Genomic DNA, 8,535 nt, shown 5'->3' with positions numbered 1-8,535 from the left:
CCTGCCTCAAGGACATTACTCGCCACTTTTGTAGTGGTCGACTGTCCTTCAGCGTATAACGCCGTTATTGGAAGGCCCATACTGGTTGAACTAAGGGCCATCATCTCCATGTGGCATCTAGCCATGAAGTTCCCAACAGACGCAGGGGTAGGATGCGTTTTGGGAAACCAAAGGGAAGCCAGGGAGTGCTATAACGCCTCGATCACAAAGGCAAAAAGTGGAGCATCGAGGAGCGCTACCCCAGAACGATTGCAGATGACGGAAGACAGACAAACCCAATCAGGTGAAAAAGTCACCAAATAGGGTGTTGCCCAAAGTGAGGATATAGATTTGGATCCTCGCTTTGGGGATTTTGAAGAAAATGTTGGACCCGTCGAGGACCTGGAGGAGGTCCAGCTCGATGAAAAAGACCCGACCCGAATCGTAAGGGTTGGGAAGAATTTAGAACCTACCGCAAAGCAGGCGCTGGTGGAATTCTTGCAAGAGAACCAGAAAGTTTTCGCCTGGTCGCATAAAGACATGGTCGGAATAGATCCTGCAGTGATCAGCCATGTCCTGAACATAAACAAAGTCTTTCCATCGGTGCAACAAAAAAGAAGGCTGCTCGATAAAGACAGATCAAGAGCCTTGAAAGAAGAAGTCGAAAGACTTAAAGAAAATGGGTTCATCAGGGTGGCATTTTATCCATCATGGGTCTCCAATCCGGTGTTGGTCCCCAAGCCTAACGGCAAATGGCGGACCTGTGTGGATTTTACAGACCTCAATAAAGTCTGCCCAAAAGACTGCTTCCCACTCCCGAGGATCGACCAGCTAGTCGATGCAACTGCTGGGCATGAGACCCTCTCGTTCATGGATGCGTATTCAGGCTACAATCAGATCAGCATGCATCCCGCTGATGAGGATCATACCAGCTTTCGGACCGATACTGGCTTATATTGTTACAAAGTAATGCCCTTTGGACTGAAAAACGCAGGTGCAACTTACCAACGACTGGTCAACCACATGTTCAAGGAATTGATCGGAGTAAGCATGGAGGTATATGTGGATGACATGCTGGTAAAGTCCAAGAAGGCTGAAGGACATGTGAGGGATTTGCGAAGGTGCTTTGATGTGTTAAACAAGTACCATATGAAGTTGAATCCCCTCAAATGTTCCTTTGGAGTCGGGTCAGGAAAGTTTTTAGGGTTTATAGTGAATTCAAGGGGAATCGAGGCCAACCCCGACAAGATAAAAGCCCTGATCGATATGAAGTCGCCAGAAAAGATCAAGGATGTCCAAAGCCTGACCGGAAGGATAGCTGCCCTTAGTAGATTCATCTCAAAATCAACTGACAAGTGTGTTCCATTCTTCAATCTACTTAGGGGAAATAAGAAGTTTGAATGGACGGAAGACTGCGAGCAAGCATTCCAGACAATAAAGGCTCATATGTCGCAACCTCCCATCCTATCAAAACCAATCGAAGGAGAGACTTTGTATATTTATCTGGCGATTACCGAAGTTGCTGCTAGTGCGGTACTGATACGGGAAGAAGAAGGCGTGCAGAAAGCTGTTTACTACGTCAGCAAAAGGCTTATCGGTGCAGAATTAAAATATCCACCGATCGAAAGATTAGCATATTGCCTAATTCTAGCCTCCCGAAAGTTGCGACCGTACTTCCAAGCCCATCCTATCACGGTTCTGACCGACCAGCCCCTTCGGCAAGTCCTCCAAAAACCTGAGGCGGCTGGACGACTGTTAAAATGGGCGGTCGAATTGGGACAGTTCGACGTAACTTATTCACCGCGAGCAGCAATAAAAGGGCAAGCCTTAGCCGATTTTATTGCGGAGTTCACCGAACTCCCCAGCAACGAGTTGTGCGAAAAGCCTGAGGCGCCCATGCCTCAAGACGAGACTCCTTCGTGGAAACTATTCACAGATGGATCATCTAATGAATATCACGCTGGAGCGGGAGTGATATTGATAACGCCCGATGGGCATCGATTTCACTGCGCAATCAGGTTTGACTTCGCAGCGTCAAACAATGAAGCGGAATACGAAGCACTCCTCGCTGGACTGAGAATGGCCAGGGATATGAACATAAAAGCGCTCGATATTTACAGCGACTCTCAGCTGGTCGTGAATCAAGTCCTGGGAGAATATCAAGCGCGAGGGTTAAAAATGATGGCCTATCCTAACAATACAAAAGATTTGCTAGCACAGTTTACAAAATACACCCTCCAGCAGATTTCGCGAGACCAAAATTCGAATGCAGACGCCTTGGCCAAACTTGCAAGTGCTAAAGATGCTGACACCTTGAACATAGTCCCAGTAGAGAGATTAAGTGAACCAAGCATTGATGCGACCGAAGTCAGCATGGAAATTCGAATAGAAGATACATGGATGGCGCCTTACCTGGAATATCTGACAAATAGGACATTGCCAGCAGATAGAAACAAGGCCAGAACTCTACAAAGACAAGCTGCTAGGTACATACTACTCGACGGTGTTATGTACCGAAGAGGATACTCAATGCCACTGCTCAGGTGTATCACATCAGAAAAAGCTAAGGAACTCATGAAAGAAGTGCATGAAGGCTTCTGCGGAGATCACGCTGGGGGGCAGAGTTTGGCGAAAAAAATTCTCCGACAGGGCTATTTTTGGCCAACGATGAACGAGGATTCAATGGAGTACGTACGAAGGTGTGATAAATGTCAGAGGTTCTCCAAAATCCCACGAGCAGCTCCAAACGAGCTAAAGCAGATGCAGAGCCCGTGGCCTTTCGCAATATGGGGAATAGATTTAATTGGATCACTGCCAACAGGAAAAGGAGGAGTAAAGTACGCAGTTGTGGCAGTCGATTACTTCACAAAATGGGTCGAAGCTGAACCACTCGCAACCATCACAACCAAGAAAGTTCTCGACTTTGTCATCAAGAACAGTGTGCCGGTATGGTTTGCCCAGAAAAATAGTATCAGACAACGGAACCCAATTTGACAGCGACCTGTTCACCGATTTCTGCGAAAGGCATGGGGTAATTAAGAGCTTTTCTTCAGTCGCACACCCCCAAGCGAATGGGCAAGTCGAAGCTGTAAACAAAACCCTCAAGGACACCCTGAAGAAAAGACTTGAAGAAGCTAAAGGAGCATGGCCAGAACAACTACCTGAAGTCCTCTGGTCGTATAGAACATCTCATCGAACAGCCACAGGACGTACCCCATTTTCCTTAGCTTATGGGTATGAGGCCATGTTACCCATCGAGATAGATCCCCCCTCACATCGGCGTTTAACGTACGATCAAGAGCAAGACAGCCAGCTAATGCTGGAGTCTTTAGACTCAATTGACGAGATACGAGAAAAATCTCAACTCCGAGTCGCTGCTTATCAGCAAAAAGTCGCTCGGTACTTTAACTCCAAAGTTAAAGAAAGAAGATTCAACGTCGGAGACTTGGTGTTACGACGAGTTTTCTTGAATACCCGCGACCCCACTGCTGGCGTGCTCGGACCTAACTGGGAAGGACCTTACCAGATTGAAGAAGTCCTTCACCCAGGCACCTACTGTTACGACCCACTAATCTAGACTACTTGGACCATTAACGAATCTATACATAAAACTTACATTTTTGCGGAAATACCATAATTATATTGAAAACTTATGGAAACAAAGGTTACTTTCATAAAATAAGTAGGATATGGGTACCCATTGTCTTTAAAACAAAAATAACTTAAAAACTAAAAAGATTTACATAGAAAATGCGGAAAATACATTTAAAACCATAAAAACATAAACATGACTACATCCTCGAATCGAATAACGCTCGGCTCCTTGACTCCATTCACCATCGATACACATCCTCTAAGCGTCACGAATCTTTCCGCCTCTAAAGCTTATTTCCTGCACATAAACAGAAAGGAATGAGCCTAATGCCCAGCAAGGAAAATCTAACACATAGTCATAAACATAAACATAATGTCATAATAACGTAAAGACATATCATAACACATAATACACTTATTATAATGGCCATTATTACTTGGGGTCCCATAGACTAAACAAGCATATGCCCATGGGATTAGTGGGGTCCTACTAGCTAAGTAGGTCATATGCCCATAACCCATTTGGGGTCTTGTTAGTCATATGGGTCATATGCCCAAGCCTACAAACATACACATATACATATCATAACACTTTTAATAACATAAATCATATAGATAACATAAGCACATAACATGTTGATTCTAGCCTATTTTCCTTACCAAAGTTACCGGGATTATGGACTGAGTTGGGACTTTTGGAACACTCCTAAAACCATAAGAAAGAGTGAGTCTAAAGAGAGGAGATGAAATGAAAGAGATGGAAAGAAAGACTAAACCATAAAAACATACTTACCAACTTATATGCTTAAGAGCTTGGATTCCCTAACCAAAATAAGAATAAGGTTAGGGGACTGAGTAGAAGGTTTTGAGAAAAGAAATAACATAGAATACAGAAAGGACTAGAGTTTTGGGTTTACCTCAAAGATTGCAAGATCAATCTAACATCCACCGAAATACTATAACACTCACTTACTTCCCAAGTGTTTGATAAGCTTATGATGTTTAAGCTTATAGTTTTTTCCCCAAACCAAGTGTTTACACTCTCTCACTCACTTAACACTAGCAGCCTCTGAACTTAGAGCAAATGGTGAATAATGGCTGGGTACTAGGTCCTATTTATAGAGTTTGGGAATGAAAATATCTTGATTTTACTTGAATAAAAATAATGGCTTTTTAGGTGAAAATCATTTGAATAATCGTTCAGCAGAGGCTGAAGACTCGTTCACAAGATGCTGGACTGTTGAAGGAGTTTGAATGGCTGAAAGGAAATGAATTCAAAAGAGTTTGAATCCATGCTGAAGGAGGCGATATATCGCCCCCTGTAGGCGATATATCGCCTGGGCCAGTATGCCCGAGGCGACCGTGCATCGTTTCGTGTTTTCCGTATCTACGTGCTGCGACATATCGCCCCCTATAGCTGCGATATATCGGTACACGCTGAATATTTTAACACGAAATTACACATTTTTAGCTAAGTTTGAATGGAGTAAACAGCCTTGACTAAGCCCTCAACGTACTCAAAGCTGCTGACTGACCCTATAACATTCAAACTTTACTCCTTATTATATTTAATCCTCAAAAATCTTAATCCTTAATTACCATTCAAAACATGTGCTTAAAATCCTATTGGTTGATGTCTAAACCTTATAATATAATAATATAATCCTTAATATCAGTCACATTAATCAAATCTTAGGTTATACTTAATATTCTTAAACTATAGGTTAAACTTAGAAAATCTATAAGTACTACTATGAGTGTCCAAATAACTCCCGGTCTGAACCAAAAATCCAAAGTAACAAAGATAATGCTATAAATACTATCATACTACTATCTATCTTAGCTAAGTAAAGTTCTTGGACTCTACAATTCTCCCCTACTAAAAAGAATTTCGTCCTCGAAATTTACTTATCACATAACTCCGGATACCGGCTTTGCATGTCCTCCTCCAACTCCCACATTGCCTCGCATTCAGAACTATTGCTCCATAGGACTTTGACTATAGGAAAGCTCTTAGACCGTAACTACTTCATCCATCTATCTAGGATGCTAATCGGTCGTTCCTCGTAACTTAAGTCTTTCTGGAGCGCTATCGTATCGTACTTGAGGACGTGAGATGGGTCTGACACATATTTGCGTAACATCGAGATGTGGAAGACGTTGTGACTATCGGCTAATGCTGGCGGTAGGGCTAGTCTATACGCAACTGTTCCCATTTTGTCCAATATCTAAAAGGACCTAAGAATCGGGGACTAAGCTTGCCTTTCTTTCCGAACCGCTTGACACTTTTCATAGGAGATATCTTGATCTCCAACTTGGAATTCCACATCACGTCGCTTGGTATCCGCATATCTTTTCTGACGGCTTTGAGCAGCCAGCATACGCTGTCTAATAAGCGTTACAGCTTCTTGAGCTTGTCTAACAGCTTCGGGCCTTAGAAGCTGCCTTTCTCCTACCTCGTCCTAGTGCAACGGTGATCGGTACCTTCGTCCATATAGCAACTCATAAGATGCCATTCCGATCGTTGACTGGTAGCTGTTGTTGTACGAGAACTCGATCAGCGGTAAGTACTTGTTCCACGATCCTCCGAAATCAAGTATACACGCGCGTAGCATACCTCTAAGATCTGAATCGTACGCTTAAACTGCCCATCTGTCTGAGGATGGAAAGTTGTACTAAGGCTTAACTTAGTACCCATATCTATCTGTAAGTTTCTCCAAAATTTTGACGTAAATACTGATCCTCTATCTGACATTATCGTCTTGGGAATCCCATGCAATCGTACAATCTCTTGGATGTAGATGTCTGCATATTGGTCTGCCGTATATGAAGTCTTAACAGGCAGGAAATGAGACGACCTGGTTAGTCTATCTATGACTATCCAAGTGGAATCATGCTGCTTATTCATCTTTCGCAGACCCGTCACGAAGTCCATGGCTATATCGTCCCACTTCCATTCCGGTATGCTAAGCGGTTGCAACAATCCTGCAGGCCGCTGATGCTCCGCCTTCACTTGCTGGCATACAAGGCACTTGGATACATACTCCGCTATGTCCTTCTTCATCCCTGGCCACCAATAGACTGCCTTGATGTCATGAGTCATCTTGGTAGACCCTGGATGAACCGAGTATGGGGTGCTGTGCGCTTCTTCTAGGATCGTCTTCTTAATACTTTGATCGTCTGGCACGCATACCCGATCCTTATATCTCAATAAACCTTGACTGGATATTGAGAAATCTGTAGTTTTGCCTTCTCTGACTGTATCCGTGTGTGCTGCTAGCGAGTCATCATGTCTCTGACCATTCCGTATGTCTTCTAGCCGATTTGATTGGATAGACAAGTTAGCCAGCTTGCCTACAACCACTTCTATTCTGGTACTGATAAGCTCCTGCTGTAGCGGCTTTTCTATTCCAGATAAGACTGCTAAGTTCCCATAGCTTTTCCTACTAAGCGCATCGGCAACTACGTTCGCCTTCCCTGGGTGGTATAGGATTTCACAGTTGTAATCCTTTACTAACTCTAACCACCTGCGCTGCCTCATGTTGAGCTCCTTCTGCGTAAAGAAGTATTTTAAACTTTTGTGGTCCGTGTAAATCTCGCACCGTTCTCCATAAAGATAATGGCGCCAGATTTTTAACGCAAAGACCACCGCTGCCAACTCCATATCATGAGTTGGATAGTGTTGCTTATACTCCTTCAACTGACGTGAGGCGTAGGCTATCACCTTGTCATTTTTGCATCAACACGCATCTCAATCCTAGCTTTGATGCATCGCATTAGACAACGAACTTATCGTCGGGTATCGGTACACTAAGTACTGGTGTTGAGCAAAGCTTATCCTTAAGCAATTGGAAGCTTTCTTCACACTTATCGTTCCAGTTAAACTTTTGTTGCTTCCGGGTCAGGTTGGTGAGTGGAGTGGCTATCTTAGAAAAAGCCCTCTACAACTTTCTATAGTAACCTGCTAGCCCTAAGAAGCTTCTTACTTCTGACGCGTTCTTTGGTCTAGGCCAATCCTTCATGGCCTCTACCTTCGATGGATCTACTGCAACTCCGTCTTTTGATATGATGTGCCCGAGGAACGCCACTTGCGAAAGCCAAAATTCGCATTTCTTTGAACTTGGCGCAAAGTTGATGCTCGTTCGATCGCGTCAAAATCATCCTCAATGTTCCTCGTGCTCTACTTCATCCTTGGAGTATACTAAGATATTGTTGATGAACACAACGACGAATTTATCCAAATAGTCTTTGAAGACCCTATTCATTAAGTCCATAAACGCGGCTGGTGCGTTAGTAAGACCCAAAGACATAACCAAGAACTCGTAACGTCCATAACGAGTCCTAAAGGTTGTCTTAGGAATATCTTCTCCCTTTACCTTGAGCTGATGATACCCGGACCGTAAATTGAATACAGTCGCGTCTCGGAGTTGATCAAACAAATCATCAATCCGAAGTAGCGGGTATTTGTTCACTTTATTCAGCTCACGGTAGTCTATGCACATGCGCATACTTCCGTCCTTCTTCTTCACGAATAGTACCGGAGCTCCCCATGGTGAATGGCTTGGCCTAATGAAACCCAAGTCTAGGAGTTCTTATGGCTGTGTCTTTAACTCCTTGAGTTCCGTAGGTGCCATCCGGTATGGTGCCTTAGAGATAGGCTCGGTGCCCGGTACTAATTCTATCGTGAAGTCTATTTCTCTAGTTGGCGGCAATCCTGGCAAGTCATCGGGGAAAACTTCTGGAAATTCTTGTATAACCCGAACATCTCCAACTTTGAGTGATGTCTCCTTCTCCACATTCGTGATGCTGGCTAAGAATGCTTGGCATCCTTTCTCTATCCTTTGTTGAGCTTTGAGAGATGACACTAACGGGGTGCGTAATCCTGAAGCTTGTCCCATGAAGCATCGTCTCTGGCCGTCAAGGGTCTCGAACATCACCTTCTTGCGTTTGCAGTCGATCGTT

This window comes from Humulus lupulus, chromosome 4, assembly GCF_963169125.1.
Source record: "Humulus lupulus chromosome 4, drHumLupu1.1, whole genome shotgun sequence".
Lineage (NCBI taxonomy): Eukaryota > Viridiplantae > Streptophyta > Magnoliopsida > Rosales > Cannabaceae > Humulus > Humulus lupulus.
The sequence above is the reverse complement of the archived record's forward strand: the minus strand, read 5'-3'. Positions refer to the sequence as shown.